Source organism: Megalops cyprinoides, chromosome 8 (genome assembly GCF_013368585.1).
Source record: "Megalops cyprinoides isolate fMegCyp1 chromosome 8, fMegCyp1.pri, whole genome shotgun sequence".
Classification (NCBI taxonomy): Eukaryota; Metazoa; Chordata; class Actinopteri; order Elopiformes; family Megalopidae; genus Megalops; species Megalops cyprinoides.
The window spans coordinates 32845800-32865579 of NC_050590.1; the positions used below are offsets into that span (position 1 = coordinate 32845800).

The 19780-nt window shown below is 40.0% G+C and overlaps 1 protein-coding gene across 2 annotated transcripts in view; it reads left to right on the plus strand.

Annotated features, from left to right (window-relative positions):
* Positions 1–19780, plus strand: part of lrrc4ca (leucine rich repeat containing 4C, genome duplicate a) — a 253048-nt gene that overhangs the window by 106979 nt on the left and 126289 nt on the right. The gene's annotated exons all lie outside the window — the stretch shown is intronic.

Genomic DNA, 19780 nt, shown 5'->3' on the forward strand with positions numbered 1-19780 from the left:
TGACAAGATGGGGTTCAGGTGTGCAGGTAGGCGGGTGGAGCCAGTCAGATGACCAGGTGGGCGGAGACAGGGCGGAGAGCAGGGCAGGGCTGGAACACAGGGAAAAACAAAAGCACATGGACAGGGAAAACAAAAACCAAAACAAACCCGGCTAGGGAGCCGCAGTCCTGACACATATCCATGTTAAGATAAACCCATGACAGAATGTTTTGGAGCATGAAGGCTCACATTAAATTCTGCTATGTTGTGCTATTTAACGCTTGAATGGCAATCAATTCTTTAATTAAGGTCTTGGCACAGTTGAAAAAACAACACGAAAGCCCTACCCGATTGTTGGAAAGGACAATGCCGCTTTTAATTCTTGCTGAAAGACTTGAGCCAAAGATGCTGGAGTATTACAGGATATTTGACTTTCCCTTTGTTTCTGGATCTTACCACTTAGGGATAAGCAGATGGCAGCTGCTTGTTTTGTCATCCTCTTTAACATGAACATTTCTCTCAGTCCTGCCTAAGACATATTCTGAGTTCTCCTTCCCAGTGAAGTATTCTCACACAGTGGATGGATTCAAAAGGTATTTTGTTAAAATGTTGTTATTATAATTATCTGTATTAGTTGTACTAAGTAATAATAGTAAATTATTTATATTTACATTTTACATTTTGTCACTTAGCAGACTCTTATCCAGACCAACTTCCAATGTGCAAATACGTTAAAATACATTTTGTTAAGTGCATTTACATTACCTTAAATGCATTTAGCAGACACTCTTATCCAGAGCAACTTCCATCACAATAGAACATAAGTGTATCCATTCAATTTAAACAAGCAACATTGTCAGACCAGGTTCACAATACTCCCAGACCAATGACTGTGGGCATAACACTGTTCATGCCCTACCACAAGCTAACTTGCACACTCTGACAAAAGTCAAGTATACTACAACACAACAGGTCCTAGAACACAAATTGATAATACATCATAATACTACACATAAAGTTAATGTTGAATGCAAGAGGTAGCAGGTATTAGGGGGTGAGGATGGAACTGGAACCGAAATGCATTCTCAAGAGTTCAGTGTGAGTTGGAAGATGGACAGTGATTCCACTGTCCTAAGCCCTGTGGGAAGTTCATTCCACCACTGAGGAACCAGTACAGACAGTGATTGTGACTGAGAAGAGCCACCACGTCAGGTTGGGGCAGTTAGTTGCCCTGTGGATGCAGAGTGCAACGATCTTGAGGGAACACAGGGTTTGAAGAGGGGTCGTAGGTATGACAGGGCTGTCCCATTCACTGTCCTGTATGCCAGCACCAAGGTTTTGAACTTGATGCAAGCAATAACAGGAAGACAATGAAGTGACATGAGGAGGGGAGTAACTTCACTATGTTTAGTTAGATTTTAGACAAGTCATGCAGCTGCATTTTGGATTATTTGTAGAGGTTTGATTGCATATGCAGGAAGACAAGCAAACAGGGAGTTGCAGTAGTCCAGGCGTGAGAGGACCAGGGCCTGAACTAGGAGCTGTGTTGAATACATAGTGAGATAGGGGCGGAGCCCTCGAATGTTGTAGAGAAAGAATCTGCAAGCCTGACTCACTGCTGTCACCTGAGAGGAGGACAGTTGGCTATCAAGCATTACACCAAAACTATTGACAGTGCTATTGGTTGTAAGGCTTGTAGAGTCTAGGCTGAGGGAGAGCTCTTGAAACTGGGAGGACTTAGATGACATTAAAAGCATCTCAGTTTATCCAGGTTCAGCTTCAGGAGGTGGTCTTTCATCCACTGTGAAATGTCTCTTAGGCTGAATTCCGTGTAGAAACCTGTGTGTCTGACGACAGAAATGACAGGAAGAGTTGCATGTCATTGGCATAGAAATGATATGAAAAACCATTGGAGAAGACAGAGCCAAGAGATTGCATGTAAAGGGAGAAGACGGGAAGAGGGAGCCAAGTACAGAGCCTTGAGGGACAGGGCAGCCTGTGGGGTCTGGACAACCCAACCCTCCAGGACACCCTGAAGGAGCGTCCAGAGAGGTAGGATTTAACCCAGAGGAGAGTGGTGTCAAGACCATGGAGTAGGAGGCTTTGGCTGTTTGAAGAGCCTCAGCAATGAAGAATAGGGCAGTTTCTGTGGAATGACCAGCCCTGAAATCAGACTGAAAAGGATCAAGAAAGTAAAACAAAACAGCCAGAAATGTACAGCAAACAAGGATATGCTTCAACATCCCAAGTGAAACACAATATCTCCATTATTATGACAGTGAAAAATTATACAACTACAAACAACAACAAAAAAATAAATATTAGGGAACATGATCATGCAATGGTTGGGGAAATGAGGTACACAGTGAAGAAGTGTGACAGGAAGCTCATTCCACCACACATGATGGACAGAGCATGAGCCTGAGATGCATAATTGCTCAAATAGGGGACATACTAATCCAAAGTGGCTTAATAGGTACACATTTTATATGTATAAAATTGGATATTGCTACTTGTATGCTTTATAGCCAGGTTTAGACAAGTTCAGCAATCAACAAAATTAATTAAATAAAGTGTATTTGATTCCAGGCCTAAAGCTTTGTTTTCACGTAATTTCATGTTTTTTTCCTCCACTGCAAAAACCTCTAAAAAAAGTAAAGACTTTCCACAAAGAAGTGGATAAGAACTTCCCTAAGATTTCCCCTGCAAATAAATACAAAAAATCTGGCAGCAGTTCGGTTTAATTAAGTTCTCAATTATGTGCTTTAATCTCACAGAGAAACAGTGCAGAGGGGGAAATCTCAAGACAAACAGGTCCTCAGCACATGGATCCACATACACTTTTGATTGAGCAAACAAACAAACACATCTCATCCACTTATAAGACAGTAAATAAAAAAAAGCTGTGCACAAGCTGCCATGTACAACTCTCACCGAAATGCTCAACTGCCCAGACCAGCAATGCTGTTGCATGCAGTCATGATTGTCTAATGTTCTGGTTATATTGCAAATTTGCATTGTGAGAAAGGTCTTTTGTGCAAATTTGTAGTAATTGACATCTCTTCCCTTGAAATGATCAATAGTGTAAGGAACATTTTGCTCAACATTCCCTTTCACTGTGCACAGCTGTTGCAACTATTTATTTGAATGCTGCAATGGGATTAAGGTCTACTTTCTTCAAAGACTTATTTGAAAGATGACCTGTTATAATGGCTCCCCCAGTGAAAGCATTTGGGTGGAACTCTCAAGCATTTGTGAAACTGCTCTGTAAGGGGCATTCACTGGAAAGCGGTCCGCAAATCTCCGTCCCCGTATGTCACATTCATGTGAAAGGGGAGAGACACAACGTGAAGCATACTGAGACATATGGCCAGACCTCAGCAGCACTCTGAAATGAGGCCCTGGGCTGCCTGACTTTTGTAGATAAAGGAATGATGCACCAAAGTGTCACAGAGCATACAAGGGTGTGCCATCACCCCCGACTCCTCATCATCTCAAACCACGGCTGCTCTCATCTCTACCCTTTGTCACACTCGACCATCAATTCAATCTCTGTGCCATCGGGGACAAAGTGCTATCTCAGTCTGAGATTTATCTTTATTTATTTTTCCTTAAAAGACAGAAAAAAAACGACCTTGGGGGCAATTTACTGATTGGTATTTTATTCTCTTTCCAACTCTATTGTACATGGAAGTGAAGAATTTTTTTAAGCATGTATGTTGCAGGGTAAATATTTACTCACAATTTATTTACATTTAGTAAAAATAATATAAATGTAGACTACACCAACGCCTTTTGAAAGAGAACTTGCCATTACTTTCTCATCAATTTAGTTACTTTTATAAACTGAACAGCGATATGTTTTAACAAAACATCTAATTGTATCATTTTATTAATAATATCTACAAAAGCAGCAAATTTGTGCCTCTGCATGTTTTCTTGTTTGCAACATTATTCATTTTAAAATGGTTCAATTTGCCTAAAATTAACATTGCATTGTTATTGACAGTTTTTCGGTCAGCAAGCATTTTAATATGAGCTTTTTATTCTTAACCTATTTCACAAGCCACTTTCAAGGGGGGCAATTTTCATCAGGCCAGATGATGATTGAAATGACTGTAAGTGGAAAGCAGATTAACACCTGTGACAGCTGCATGCAAGATAGATTGTGCTACAGGGGAAATGGCCAGCCTTTCAGTTGTCAGCTGTTTCAGGTTTAAATAGACTGAGATCAAATTAATGTGCAACAGTAATCTGAATAATTTGTCTCTATTTAACACTCTTTATATTTTTTCCACAGAACATGCCAGAGGCACAGGATTCTTTTAGACCCAACATTCATATGACAAACAGTCTTATTATCAGGTTCTCAGTGCCCTCTTCATTTTGAAAATGAAATGTCTCTGTATTAGGGTGCACAGGTGCTGGGAATGGCTGATTAGAACCTCTTAGCAAACTTGATTCACCATATCTAATTATGGCAGACTCAGTGAAATGTGTATGTGTATGGCTGCATATGTTTTCTGGTGATTGTAAGCCAGCTAAATAATTGTAAGTGACTGGTGCTGAAACGTGAACACATCTTCAAACATGAAGTTCCCATGACAACATAAGTGGCAGTGGACTCTTCAGGCCAATATAGCTTATGCTAGAGGAAGATGACATTTTGAAGTAACCTACAGCTGCTACGCTGCTTTTTCTTTTCAAAATACACAAAAATATGAGATAACACTGACCATCCTGCAGTGAAACTAGCCACAGTTTAAAATGTTTGTTATGTTGTGTTTTTTATTAGTTGTAGATTTGCAACAATTATTTCATATGAGTAATGAGCTCTTTTCCCCTCCTCATCGAAGATGAGGTTTCCCAACATGAGCATATCCACCTCATCAATTTATGAAGTAGATGATGCCCCAGGCAATGGCGGGACCATCCATGCTATGAAACACCCTTGCCATCCAAGGCTGACTTTCTGAATGTGACAAAAGCATCATGGGAGTCAAACGTGAGGGCATGTTTGGTATGTCTGCTGGTTGCATGTACAGGCCATTGAGCTTGACAGAAAAGGTGAAATTCAAAAATTTGGAAAAGAGTTGGAAAAGACTTATTCTGCTCTATTCTGGAGTGAAGCCAGGCTTGTCCCAGCCTCCCCCGCCCTTTACTGAAGGCCCTGGCAATGGTCAGGCAGATGCTTCCTTTGAATGGAATATATTTTCTTTCTCTGTCATGCATTTTTCTCCCTGGCCCAATCGTGAGGTTCTGATGAATGGCATCGAAAGGCTTATGGCTTTAATAAGGTTCTTTGACTATGTCCCTCTCTTTCACTGTGCAGAATAAGCTCCAGTCATCTGGCCTAATAATGCTGATTCCTCACAAAGGGAGAACCCAACTAGCCAGTTCCCTCTCCTGCTCCTGCCCAGACATTTCTACACCTGGTATTTAACACTTCTGTCTCAGAGATGTTAATTGACTCCTATATTGAATTCAAGCCCATAAAAAAAAAAAAAAAAGAAAGGGGGAAAAAACCTGAATCCTTACACAATTCATTCTTGAAGTGTGATCAGTATAGTGCCAGTGTACTGTAAGTCTAATTGCCAGAGGATGTTGCCGTGGTGGTGGTGATGTCGGTGTGTGTGTGTGTGTGTGTGTGTGTGTGTGTGTGTGGAAATGTGGGGGCAAGGGCAGGGCGGGGGCTCCTCCTATGGATTCCTTAACTTCAGAGGTGTGCTGGATTCTTGTAGTAAATGTTTTATCTTATTTTACACATTTATCTGTCCTTGTTAATCCAAGATACCACAGTGTCTCAGTGATCAAGTATTGACATATAGAAATCCAAGCAGAAAAACCTGTGGCCACAGGTAAACAGCCACACTTATAGCTAATACACTTGTACAGTTATTGTGTATGGGACCAGGGGCATTTCTAGCTATTGAAAAGATCTGGGCTAAGACATGTTTTCCCGGGGCTTGTCTTTTTTTTTTTTGAAGGGAGATCGGCATCGGTAGGTTGGTGAGGTTATATCTACCTTTATAATAATTAAATATTATCACACCTTTGGACGCTGCAAGTCAAGTTGCGCTCTGTTACACAGTCTGTCTGTTGTTTTGCTATAAACACCTACTTTTTCAGGGCGAAAATATTCGGGGCTATAGCCCCGAATGATCGGACCTAACGACACCACTGGTATGGACAAAGCACATTTGAAGCAGAGCTGTCATGCATTAACTCACACCAGCTATGGACCAGTTTAAAGTGAAGGAATAAAGATGGACAAGGAACTTTATTACCAGAAGCCTGGGTGGGTCACAGCTGTTATGCCTTTGAGGAAGGTATTCAACCTGATGGCTTCAGTAAATTTCCACATGTATAAATGAATAATGTGAACCTAATATAAGATAATGTATGCTATGTGAGTCACCTTAGATAGGCTCAAATTAATAGTAATATCAGGACCTTATAAGTGGTTTTATGAGGAAAAACATAGCGGCGGAGAATCCCAGCATGTCTTTCCCTTAGTTATGTCTTCAGTATGGCCGAGCATGCTTTGCACCATATGCAAATTGCACCATATGCAAATAGATAATAACAGATATTTTCATCATGATTAGCTGAATGGATTTGACAGCCCATTTAAAAACCTCAAAGCCATGTTTCCACATCGTTTATAGACACCAATAAGGAAACCTTGAACACATATTTTTTCTGTAACCCATCATACTATACACATCTTGGTGCCAGTTTGTACCCCTGCCCATCCCTCCTTTCTTCCCACCTTCTACCAACCTGTACCACCACCACCACATTGTTGCCAGTGGCTTTATATAAGGACTTATGTACTTGAAGTGAGGAAGTAAGAAAGGAAGGCTTGGACTTAAGGCAGTGATCTAAGAGATGGGATAGACAACAACATCTGCTGTGTCAACATGCTTTGATGTTCAATACTTATTACTGATGTTCAATACTTACAACACCTGTTCAATGCTCATAAAGCCATTACGTTACATTATTGTCATTTAGCAAATGCTCTTATCCAGAGCGACTTACATAGGCTACTGTTTTTACATGTCATCCATTTATACAGCTGGATATTTACTGAGGCGACTCTGGGTTGAGTACTTTGTGTAAGGGTACAGCAGAAGTGCCCCAGTGGGGAATCAAACCAGCAATCTTTTCATTGCAAGTCCATTTCCTTACCACTATGCTCACTGCTTCCCCTCCTCTTTTTGGGGTTTGAATAACTAGCATCTTATCATTAAAGTATTTGATGTGTGGGTACGCTAAGTTGTCAGTGGTCCAGAGCATGAAAACCTTTTTTCATCTTTTTTTCATTCTTCTATCTTCTATAATCCTGAACCGGTATGCACTGAGCGAATATAAAAGTCATGGAAAAGACCTTTAGACATGGATTCACTTGCATAACATATGCTCAGTGATCATTTCATGACTGTGCACCAGAGCTGGAAATGTCTGCATTCGTATGCACTTCTTGAACAAAGTAGGAAAAATCATTATGTATGTCTGACCATTTCCATTTGCTTTTTGCATGTTAGCATTAATAACACTGCTACCTTATGCAAAATAATGTATCCAGTACCTTTTGTGTTGTAATGGAGGATTCCACTGCAACGATCACATCACATACTTAAATTAGAGTCACAAGTTTTCTACCAGTGACCAAACTGTGTGACCAGGTGGACTAAAGCGTTTGAAGTGGCCCTTTATAAGTGCCACAAAAGCAATGTACCACAACCGGCTCTGGAAGTGAGTCTCTCAACAGTAAACAACACAACCTTAGAGACCGAAATGCCCCAATTCAAGAGTAGAGACTGTCAGAAAGACAGCTATCTCACTGAATGCATGACGACCATGTCTCTTCATCATTCCTGTGTCAATAACATTTTTGGCTGACGAGAACGCCGAAAGACCTAGCTGTGGGTAATATGTTGTGCTTCTCTTTACGAAGGAGAGAGACACAAAGTCGAAGGCTGTCAGTGAAGACAGCTACTATGGGTGCGAAGATGACCGGATCTCTTTGACATCCCCATGTCAACGATGTATGCCTGGCAATGAAAGCCAAGGAAAGCATTTTTTCCCCAACGATGGTCAACGATCTCCACTGTTCGTCAAACCCAGAAGCCTCTGGTGGAAAACAGACTGTGACCTCCCAGTAGACCTACAATAAATGCGCTTCCATCCCTTCAAGTCTGATGGACTGGCCCTCCTCAATAACTCCATGAGTATTATTGTTTAATGCTGGCATTGTTTGTATCTTAGCTGAATTGATCATCGCACAAGACGTGCTTTGACACATCCATGATTCGTACAATGATATTTATTTTTTATTTCTGGGTTACAATTACCATTATGAGACAGATTAGACTGACTTTCAAATAATTAATCTAAGATAGTCAAATAGGGTAACTTGTATGGTTAGACACACGTCTATTTTTTTGCCAGCGTAAGTCAAACTACAGTTATTTCATGATCTCCTGTAGATTGACTCAGCTGCTGAAAGCCACTCCGAAACACACACACACACAAAACATTATCATTACATCTCCCCTTTCATGTTGTCTTGTCCGACAATAATTTTTTTCATAATTGATTCATTAATTCATTTCTTGTCCATTGTCTGTTTGTTTAGATATTCTTGTTTATTTAGTTTCGTTTTGTCATTATTTGTCTGTTTTCTGTTAATAAACCCGTTTTATTAATTACATTGTCACCTCATCTGTATTTTGTATTGACAAACCGCGCTCTAATCGGCTTAAAAGACCTCATTTTATTAATTATTATGTTTGTTGAGGAATGTTAACTATCCTCACCAAATGGCCAGTGCCTCTGTGGGGATAGGCATGTCCCCTACATAATTGGTGGTCCCCTACAGTTGTCCCCTACATTTGAAACAAGGAGATGCTTATATGGTTTAGCAGCCATTCATTTTCATTTGCAGCCCAGAGAGATGCTGTCTTCTCTCTATATAGAGCTGTAGGTACAGTGCTGTCCACAGATAGATTTGTTCATTTTATTTGTTAAACTTTTACAGACAGTAATACATAAATCGCTTTTAATGTGAAACGCAATCTCACATGAAGTGATGTTGCAGTTTCACAACCTGTTCACCCAACCAAAAGACAGCTATAGTAACAGGAAAAACCCCCCCCCCCCCCCCCCCCCCATCCCCCCCCCCCCCCCCCCCCCCCCCCCCCCCCCCCCCCCCCCCCCCCCCCCCCCCCCCCCCCCCCCCCCCCCCCCCCCCCCCCCCCCCCCCCCCCCCCCCCCCCGCAGTGATGCTAGTAAAAACCGGGTGCACTCCTTTGCCCTCTCTCTTGTTCCATACTTCCAAAGAAGATGGACATATCCCTCTCTTGTTCCATACATTGCATAGCTAAACAACCGACTGTTAGCTATATTTATGAATGTTTGTACCTGTGTGTGATTCAGATCATTACAAGGAATATAGCTAGCTATGTTTCATTGATCCTAGCTGATTTGACACACACTATTCACGGCGCAGTGTTAGTTAAGATACCACAGAGAGACAGGTCTTTGCATGCATATCCTATTGCTAACCCCTGGTACCTTCTTTTAATCCACACAGAATAACCCCACGGTTATCAATTGTCCGAACATATCCTGTGCCAGACAGACATTATGTTCGCTCACACATGCACATAGGCAACTCAAACTCGCCGCCACACGCATGTTCCTTTGTTCTCTTTGAACGCGTGTGTTCAGCAAGCACACACACATACGTGCACGTGCAACACACACACGACTCAGAACAAAGGAACACACACGCTACAATGCGTTCACTCATACACTAGTGCAAGACATTTGCTCAAACCCACATATAAGTGTAAATACATGCACATGCTTCACTTATTGTACATAATTGATTCGCACATTACTACTTTGATGTCATATTTCAATAAATGCATTATTTTTCCAAGGTTGTCTGTTGTAATGTTACACGTGGAATGATTATCGCCAACTCTGCTGATCAGAATTCTAAATACCTTCACCTTTTAGTTGAATCATCAGTGTTATTTGTTTAGTTAGCTAAATAGATAATATTGTGATTTGATTAAGATTAACTATTGATGTGGTAATTTTGATAATGACTATTAATTTAAATATAGCTGCAAGCAGCAATACAAGGGCGAAGCACACTGAGGGCCTGTCTTGCAATATGGCAGATATTGAAACAATTATGTGTACTGAACTTAGCATGATTGAAGGAATCAGAAGAAGAAATATTTATGATTTTAGGCCATGCAATTCAAAAGAAATGTTAAAATATAAGTTATATGCAATATGTGTTATAGCGCAAATGGTCAATGACACTAAAATGCTTGGGAATCCTCAGGGCATAGTCTCAAACACAGGCTCCAAATATGGTGTCAGTACACAAAAGCATTGCATAGATATGGCCTCACTACCTGTTTGGCGTCTTTGCTGTTGACTTTGTTAACACATTACTAGTGAATGCTTTCCATAAACAAGAAATCATGGATAACGTTTGTGTGACATGGTCTCAATATGCTCTGACTCAATTTTCATGAAGATTGGAGAAAATTTGTGGGAGGAGTAGCAAAAAGACTGTTTTCATTAAAATTCAAAATGGCGGACAACCAGATATGGTGGAAATGAAAGTTTTTATCTCTTCAACTTGGCATGACCCAAGGAATCAAAAGAAAAGAAGCATAATTTTAAACTAAAGACATCAAAAGTTATGAGCAGAAATTCAATTGTTTTAGTTATAGCACCACCTAGGGGTGAAATGACACAAAACTTCTTGGATACTCTCAGAACTGTGTAGGAAGTCCATAAACCAAGTTTGGTGTGAATACACAAAAGCATTGACGAGATATGACCTCACTTCCTGTTTGGTGTCTTCGCTGTCAAACTCATTTGCATGTTATGGGCAAACACTTTGGAATATCTAAAATATTTGGATAACTTTTGTGAGGCATGGTCTCAAGATGATATGTACCAAATTTGGTAAAGATTGGACAGAATTTGTAGGAGGAGTAGTGAAAAAACTGTTTTGGTAATAATTCAAAATGCAAAAAAATCCAATAAAGAAAATCCAGTATGGCGGACTTTGATGGCAATTGATCAGCTTGACCTAAGGAACATAGGTGGAATACGTAAGTGGCACCCCCCTCTAATCGTAGGCATTGTCCCTACAGAGCAAAACAGTTTGGGCAGTTATTCTGTGCTTCAAGAGGTGATAATAGAGAGGGAATGATTGATTCTTGGGATTGAAGGCAAAATCACACTTTTCTGCTTGCTTGGATCATGGTGGGAGGCTGCAGCTAGAGGGTGTTGAGTTGGGCATGGCTTCTCACCCAGTGAAACAGATGTACCCGCTAGGACACTCCCCCTTCCACGCCCTGTAGCTCTGCACCACAAATTATGATATTATGGATTAGATGGCATTGGCAAGAAGTGTCATGTAAGTGTCATTTATCGAATGCTCTCTGTTGCACCCTACCCTTCAAACTATCCCGCAAGTCATGCATGCTAAAGTCAAGTGCTTCCTTTTACTTTACATCACTCATATATCAGATACTGTGTTTTTTTGTATAGGGTTCTGAATTATTAGTGTGACTGCTTCTCAGAATTAGTCATAATATCCTGATTTCAGTCCAAGGAAAGTTCTGGAACATTTAAAGCAGCATCATTTGAAGTGCTTGTGAGCACAGAATTGCATTTAGATATAGAAATGTTTCTCTAGACAAAAATGGGGAAAGAGAAAACTGTTTCCAATCCATGTTCTTTCTTTTCTGGTGAAAGCAGCATTAATTCATTTCTGTCTTGCAAAGTCAGGAGACAATAAAAAAACAGCAAGGCAATCTGGGAAATCTGCTGCCACACGGTCTGTCATGTCACGGAACAATGGGAGAGCAGTAATGCGGAGCATGAGAGAACAGGCGCTTGGGAAAAACGCATCTCCCGCATCGTGTTCACCTCCCTTTGCCTTTCTCTTCATGATAAATATTGCATTACACCTCCTGTTCCCCTTCATGTTCATGCTAATCCATAATTCAGGGCTAAGAGCAGTCATCTCATGGGGGCCAGATCAAAGCCAGGCTCTCGCACCATCGTCCAGGTAACTGAGGAGGCCGAGCATGTGATTTGGAAGAATCACGCTCAACATTGCAGGTTTTTCTCTTTTTTTTAAAAAAAAAGCACCAATTACACATGCTCCCTGCTTGGCCTGTGTAACCACTGATGAAACACAATCTTTGATTTGTTAAGCGTATGAATAATAGAACACGTGTTCCAGGCGATGTCGAACAAGGACAACAGTTTAGTGGAGAACGCAGACCTTGATGCTTCGAGATTGGGGGGGGGGGGGGGGGGTGTTGATCAAAGGAAGTTGTGTGAATGCTGTGTCCTTTATCTTCATGCACACACTGTTATTGTTCACTGTTCACTTCGAAACATCAGATCAAGGACGACACAGATTAGTCTTGTCCGCACAATTGTAGCAACATACGGAAAGATGCTGCCTGTGAAATGCGTGTGTCTTTTGTCCTCCGCTTGAGAAGGATTTAATTAGAGCTGATGGTCATTTGAACCGCAGCTTAAGCATAGATGTATAAACATTATTGTGTAAACTCTCATCTTGAGAATTTCCATTTACATTAATTGTGTAGTGCTGTTTCAAAGGCCTTATTGTGTGGAGCTTGTGTGGGGTTTTCAGGAGATTTAAGAATGTAAAATCACATGTTCAGTTGGAGTTAAGGGTTACATTTAGATACTGTGTGACCAAGGTTAATTGTGCCCCTGCAATGCAGGCTGCAGGCATAGAACAGGGGTAGGGCAATTGTTCTCAGGTATCAGATTATGTAAGCATAAGATTTTACCCTGGCAATAATGCTTTTCTAAAAAAAAAAATCTATTATCCCTTAATGTCTTTTGCACTGTAGATTTCCAGTGTGAAAATTCAATTTTCTTTGCAGATGAGGATTAAAAAGTCACACATTTATTACTCAGCTTAATTTCTTTTAGTATTACCAACTGGTTTAAAATTGTTTTAAATCCTGCAATATCTGCATGATATGCATTTATATGCATTTATATATGTATATGATATACATATATAAATGCATCTGCAGTCTAAAGGCCTACATTGTGCTGTACCTGTGTGATGCATTCATTTTATTCAAAATAATGTGACTGAATGCTGCTGTAATATCACAGGAGCTTATGAAAAACCCATTCCAAATACACAATGTGATATCCTGTGGCTTACCCCAGGTGGCCATCACAGAGCACTATTCACACATAACAAAGGAAGTCCATTTCAATGCATGGTGCAAGCATTGATCGTGTGACTTGCAAACGGAAGTAAAAATGAATGGATAAATGAGTTCTGCATGACCTGCAGGGCGAAATTAGAATTATTAGAATATATATCTGATGAAAACAAAAAAAAGAGATCAAGAATGCTTCGTCACAGTTTTTGTGTCCCATAGTCTGGGAAAATTAAATATTTCCATATTGAGGCATACCTCATACCCATACCTTATCAGGTCCTTTTGGGGGGTTTTAAGACATATGGCACATACTGTGATACTGCCCAAGGCGAATGTCTGAACTCTCTCCACTCCTTGTGGGTCTCTGTGCAGAGAAAAATGAGGCCAGTTCTATGTGTTCCCAGCATTCTTCACTTTCTTCTCATAATGGGAGAGCTTTACAAGAGACTTCACAAAGCCCACCCTGGGCAGAGTCTCCATGTGACACCACTCACTTGTACAAACTGATCAGAATGCTTTGTACTCTGGCTAAAACTGTGAGTCATCCGGGTGCATATTAAAGTCCATTAAAATCTAGAGGTAGAGGGAAAGTCATAAACATGTTGACCTATGTCATCTCAAGCCTTACTATAAGAACAGTCTGTTTTTGGCCTGAGCTGCTGATGCCAAACTCCTTGCACATCCATTCCAGTTCAGACTGAACACGTGTACATGTAATATAGACATAATATGTTTCAATGAATGTGTGTGGTATTGTATTGGTGGTATATGTATAATGGTCTCATTTATTTGTAACTAGCCTGCATTCAAACCAAGTAAAAGTCACAATAATATTACCAATATTTCTACAATTAATAACAATGATAATCAGCATTATCATGATTGTTGTTCTTTATCTAATTACTGCATACAAAGAACAAATGAAACGTTAATATATTTGGAGGTATTATCTAAAGATTTCAGAGCTGAAGTGCAATTTAATTCACAGGTTGGTGAAATGGTTGTTATTCAGTCTCCACTGCTGGTGAAAGCAATTTCAGAACAATTAAGTCTTCTTGAAATTACCAATGTTCAGCTTGAGATGTCATGTGTGTTGCCAGACTTGCCTTAACCCTGTTGAAAAATGCAGATGTCACTTCATTATACAGTAGTACCTACCTGCTGGAATGTTGGCAGAACTGTCATTCACAGAATCATTCATCCCTCCCAAAATGTCACGCCTTTCTACGATTGCAATTTTTTGTGACGGAATGTTGATTCATTGTGCCACCAAAAAAATCATCCTGCTTGCTAAGGTACGCCATGTCACCTCTTGTCCTGTTGCTCCCTTGCGACTTGAGCAAGGCCGACCTAATCCACAGTGACACGGCACAAAAATAGAAACCAACCATATGTGCTAAGAATGAAAACTATGTGAAAGAAAAGGGCAGAATATATCCTTTTTTGGAGACTAGAACTCAGAGATTTATCCTCATATTTTTTTTTTTTGTAGGCGTGACTCAAACTGAGACTGTGTGGTATAAAATAACTGAGTTGCTGCTGAAACAAGAATACTGTGCTCTGTAACCCCGCTTTTGCTTGTCAAAGTTCTCATTATTTCCTTTGACTAGTGCTGGTAACGGCAATGCCTGCCAGACAGGTGCAAATAAAAATATCACACTCTTGTATACAGTATGAGAACAGTGTTTGTCATCCATACTGTCTGTTTTAATATTTTACAAATAACATGACCATTTTTTTTCTTCTTGAGATTACTTGTGAGACATCCACATAGAACAGCATGCCTTTGAGTGACCTCACACATTTTACAATGCAGTTCAAGGTTTTTGTTGGTTTTTTGTTTCTTTTTTTTTGGAGGAAAAAATGCTCAGACATCTAGCCGTGATGGAAGGGTCATCTGGTTCCATTACAAACACCCTTACCCCCATTTACTCTTGTCTGGGTGAGCAGCAAACACATCATTGTCAAGACTGACTCCAGATGTGAGCAAGGCTGGGACCAATGCCCATCAAGTTTTTCCTTTCCTTTAATATGGACCGAGATACCATCTTGTCATTTATCAGTTAGCCTCTGTTTCCAAACGGAAACAGAAAAAATATACATTGTTCCGGGATAATCAGAGCTGCTGGGGGGGAGATAAAATAAGGGTAACATGCCAGGAAACACATTGATAACTGATTTGAAACTCCATACAAGAGTAGTACTCTGGTCATGCATCCTCAGCCGCAACACTGTTTTTTTTTTTTTTTTTTTTCTGGGGATGGTATTCACAGATGAGTAATTATGCGAATACTATACAGTACTCATAATAGATTACTGATAATACACATAAGGGATTTGTTTTTGATGTTAAAAAAAATTTAATGTAATGTATTAAAGCTATAAACAAGTGATGAGTGTGTAGGTAACAATGCAATAAAAACATGCGATATGGTATGTAAAATAAAATGAGTGCAGCAGTTGCTGTAGTCCTCTGTGTCCTGGGAGTGAAACTGGGAACAGGGAGTGCTGCCTGGCATTAACTTGCTATAAATACATATAGCCAAACTCAATGAACATAGATCTCTCTGAGCACCCTTTAATGTATGCCCTTCCAAGATTACTTGGAATAATGAATTACAAGGGCACCAATATGCTTATTCCAGTTAATGTTACCAAATTGCTTAAAGATGAAATCAATAAAAATGGCAGGCCACAAAAAAAAATCATATTTGCATCCTTGGTACTGGACTCAAAAGAAGATGAAATAAATCCACTCCATAGCTTCTGACATTTGTGGCTTGCCCAGTAAGACAAAGATGAAAGCAAGAAGAAGAATAAAAAATACAATATGGTTATTTTCAGTCTCCTCCAAACTTGAGTGCAAATAGCCTATCGCAAATAATCACATTGCACATTGAAACAGCATCAATGGCTGCATAACGTTTGTTATTATTAATTTGAATTTAGATAAAACCTTATTACAAATTAATAAATGAAACAACACCTTATTTCCTATCAAATAATTGCTAATCAATGAAGGTGTGATATGTCAGTGAAAGCAGACCTGAACAGATAGGACCTGACATGGTCTATGTATTTCCACCAGCTTTGATTAACACTTGATTTAAAAACCAGCTTGGTCAATTAACTTGCTTGTATGTGTTTGTTGAATTTATGCAGTAATTGTCTGAGCACTTGTGTAAAAATAGTTAACCATAGCCTGTCAGGTTTCATGTCTTCCACTGTATAACATACATCAAAGGTTGGGTGGGCTATGCAGTAGGAAATGAAGAGGCACAGTCTGATGTTGTTGGAAAGGTGACAAAGTATTACTGGTGTCTCCATAGCAAGGAGAGTTATGCAAAACATCACAGAGCTGTGCTCTTGGATTTGTGGAGTAACTGAAAAGGGAGTTGATGGCTCTAAATACCCTCTCTGGTTTCTTAGTCCCTCAGAGATGGGAACCAAAAATGTGTTGATTCCCTTTTTGCTATTCACACCTTAGTGTCTGACTTCCTTAAATCAATCAGTCTACCTCCACTACCTGCTGGCTGCTGGTCAGTGGGAGCTCTGACACTCAGCCAGATAATAGTCTGTTGTATTCTGATGTGTGCATTGGTGCTGTGTGACTGGGGAGTAATACCTGCGGATGTGTGTGGGGTGTGTGTTGGTTTATATTACAAATGATATATAATGATGGTTGACGGCAACATTGATTGAAATAGAAGCACCTAGAGGGAACTTGGTAACACTGGAGTGAATACAGAGGTGCACCACATAATGTGAATAACATCCTTAATTTTTTGTCTGGGGCTGGGACTCGATAAACATGGTCAAAAGATCCATTCCAGGAAAGATTCATATCAAAAAAGTGCAAATTGCTGGGATCTGTTTTTTGTTAATGCTCAGCCATGGAAACCATAGAACTCTGTATTGTGGTTTAGAAGCTCTGAACATGTTTATTACAAAAACACCACATTTCAGTCTGGAAAGGTGGAGATGAAATATCCAATTTTTGTGAAATACCCAGTGTCAACCTCATCCTGTAGGTTCAGAAAATAAAGGAACTGCACTGACATATAGTTCCTAGATTCATTTACAAGTGAGCAACTAATACTGACATGTGTAGACCATTTCTTGAGAATGGGTGAAGGGGGGTGAATGCATGCTATAAACCTTTTGCCACCAAGTTCATCATTATCCAAAAAAGATTTGTGCAAGTAGCTCATTGATTTTACCGTGAAAGGCAGGTGGAAAGTTAATGCAGAGCCAAAAATAAATAAATAAATAAAATAAGCTTTGCGTGTTGCCCAGGAATGAAAGTTTAATAACTGGAGTTAGGGTATGTATTCTTTATTTGTGTAAATAATTCTTTTATCCAGTAACTGAGTTGAGCTGAACTGAAATTAAAATCTATGGAGTCAGCTCCCACACCTCTTTCAATGCTAACGTGTTATATGAACATTGAAATGTCCCTATGGTGTGGAAGTGGAATTGTGTATGTTGATGAGACATGTTGAGGTCTAAAAACAAGGATTTATGAGGCCAGGAGCAGCATTTAAACAGGAGATGCAAAACACCCAGTCATGATATGCACATTTTGCACAGGAAAGATGAATTTTTTAAATATGCTAGTATAGCCTGGCACCATGAAGAGGAGCAGACGTTGAACAATTAATATTACAAAAGGAAAGTTTTTGAAATGTGCACCTCCAATCAACCATTCCAAAGAGGGCCTGAATCAAATTAAATTGAGGAATTAGATCTGAGGTTCATTTTCTATTAAAACTCTGTCATAAATCTTTCTGTTATAATGATCTCTGTTCAACCAGGGTGCCCACGCAACTTTCAGAGCCATTGTTTGCAACTAAAACAGTAGTTCTTATGAGGTGAAAGGGACAAAGAACTGACGGGCAATATGTGGAGTGGCTGAAATAAATGATACCCGTGCTTTGGATAGTTTCCACCATTGTATTCTAACTGAAGCTCAGCTGCAGTGCTGTGGCTGAAATACAACATTCCAGAAACCCAGCTGTGTTTGCATCTCAGAACAGAGCACCTTGTATTGCTTCTTATAGCACCTTTCTCTTCTGAACCCCAGTGTGCATGGTGGACAGAGGTTGTCAGATTTTACACCAGGCATCCTTTGGTTATCATATAATTTACTCCTGCTTAATAAAACCTTCTTTCTCTCTCTGATCCCTTTTCAAGGCCACTAGTCAAGACATTCAGCCTTGTTTTGTCTTTTCTTCTTCTCCCCATTTGACTTTTTATTCAAATGTAAAATAAGACAATGTTTGTGCTTTTCCCATGTTGATCATGTGAAAATGAAAATTCAGTCCATTTAACTTGTAGCGCCGTATCAGTTTTTTGCTGCTTTTTAAATGGTGAATTAGGAATCAGGATAGCCTATTGCTTACACCATTGGTGAACAGTGTGCTTGGCTGTTAGCAAATGGCTAGGAATCGAAATGTTCTACCCTCTGCTTGGTCTAACTGTCTGAAGACCATGGCTTGAGTGTAGAAAGTCCTGTACCTTTGCAACAAGGAAACTATCACGTATGGTGTGAGGATAAGCACCTAGCCATGTTTTCATACATGAAGAAATGATTCAAGCCTGATTTTTTTCCTTCTCCCTCTTCTTCTGTCCCTACATGGGACGCACACCTGCAACCTTCTGGTGCTGCCACGGTGATGACGGAGAGGGTGAGCAGGGGCTTGTCATGACTTATATTCTCTGTGCTGAAGCATCAAATGGACCCCAGTGATTTTCTGCTCATATTTTCCACTACTCCAGATGCAACATGGGGACTGCTTGCAGAACTCCCCTGCCTAGTCTTTGATCTCTCCTGAGGCTGCAGGTGCCACTGTCTTTCTTTCAAAAAAAGAACAAATACAAGACATGCACTAAACAGGAGTAAACTCTTCATTTTATAAGAGATTGCATAATCTGTGAACTAAGCCCTTGACTAATACAAGCGCCTCCAAAGAAAACCATGCAATGTATGATGCCATTGATTAGAACTCACATCATGGCAGTGACTCTTCGTGGACTGATATGTGTGACTGTCAATCAGAACCTTTCAAGTATATAATATTTCTGCTACATTACAGGTACTGCCTGTCACATAGTGATTCACTTTATACAACACTCTGCATCGCTTTTCAGAATATTTATGTCTTCCATTCCAGGTTACAGGTGATCATTTGAAAAGTACTGCCAGCAGTGGCATGCAGTCAGAGCTGGCTATTTTTGCACAAATCACTGTCTCTGTGAGTGGTTTACTATACTGTATTGTTTCAGTATGTGTTTCATTTGCAGATGAAAATGAACTGGTGGTCCAGTATCTTAACTGGGTCACAATTCATGTTAAACATGACAAATAAATCATAAATAGCAGTATTCTCCTAATTCTCAACTCAGCACCACTTCATCCTGCAGCATTGGTCTGCAAACAGTGATTTTATTGTTCAGCTACTGTCACAAACCACATGGAGTGAAAGGCTGATTTTGATTATTTTTTTCCATTTTTTTTCCTAACTGTTTTT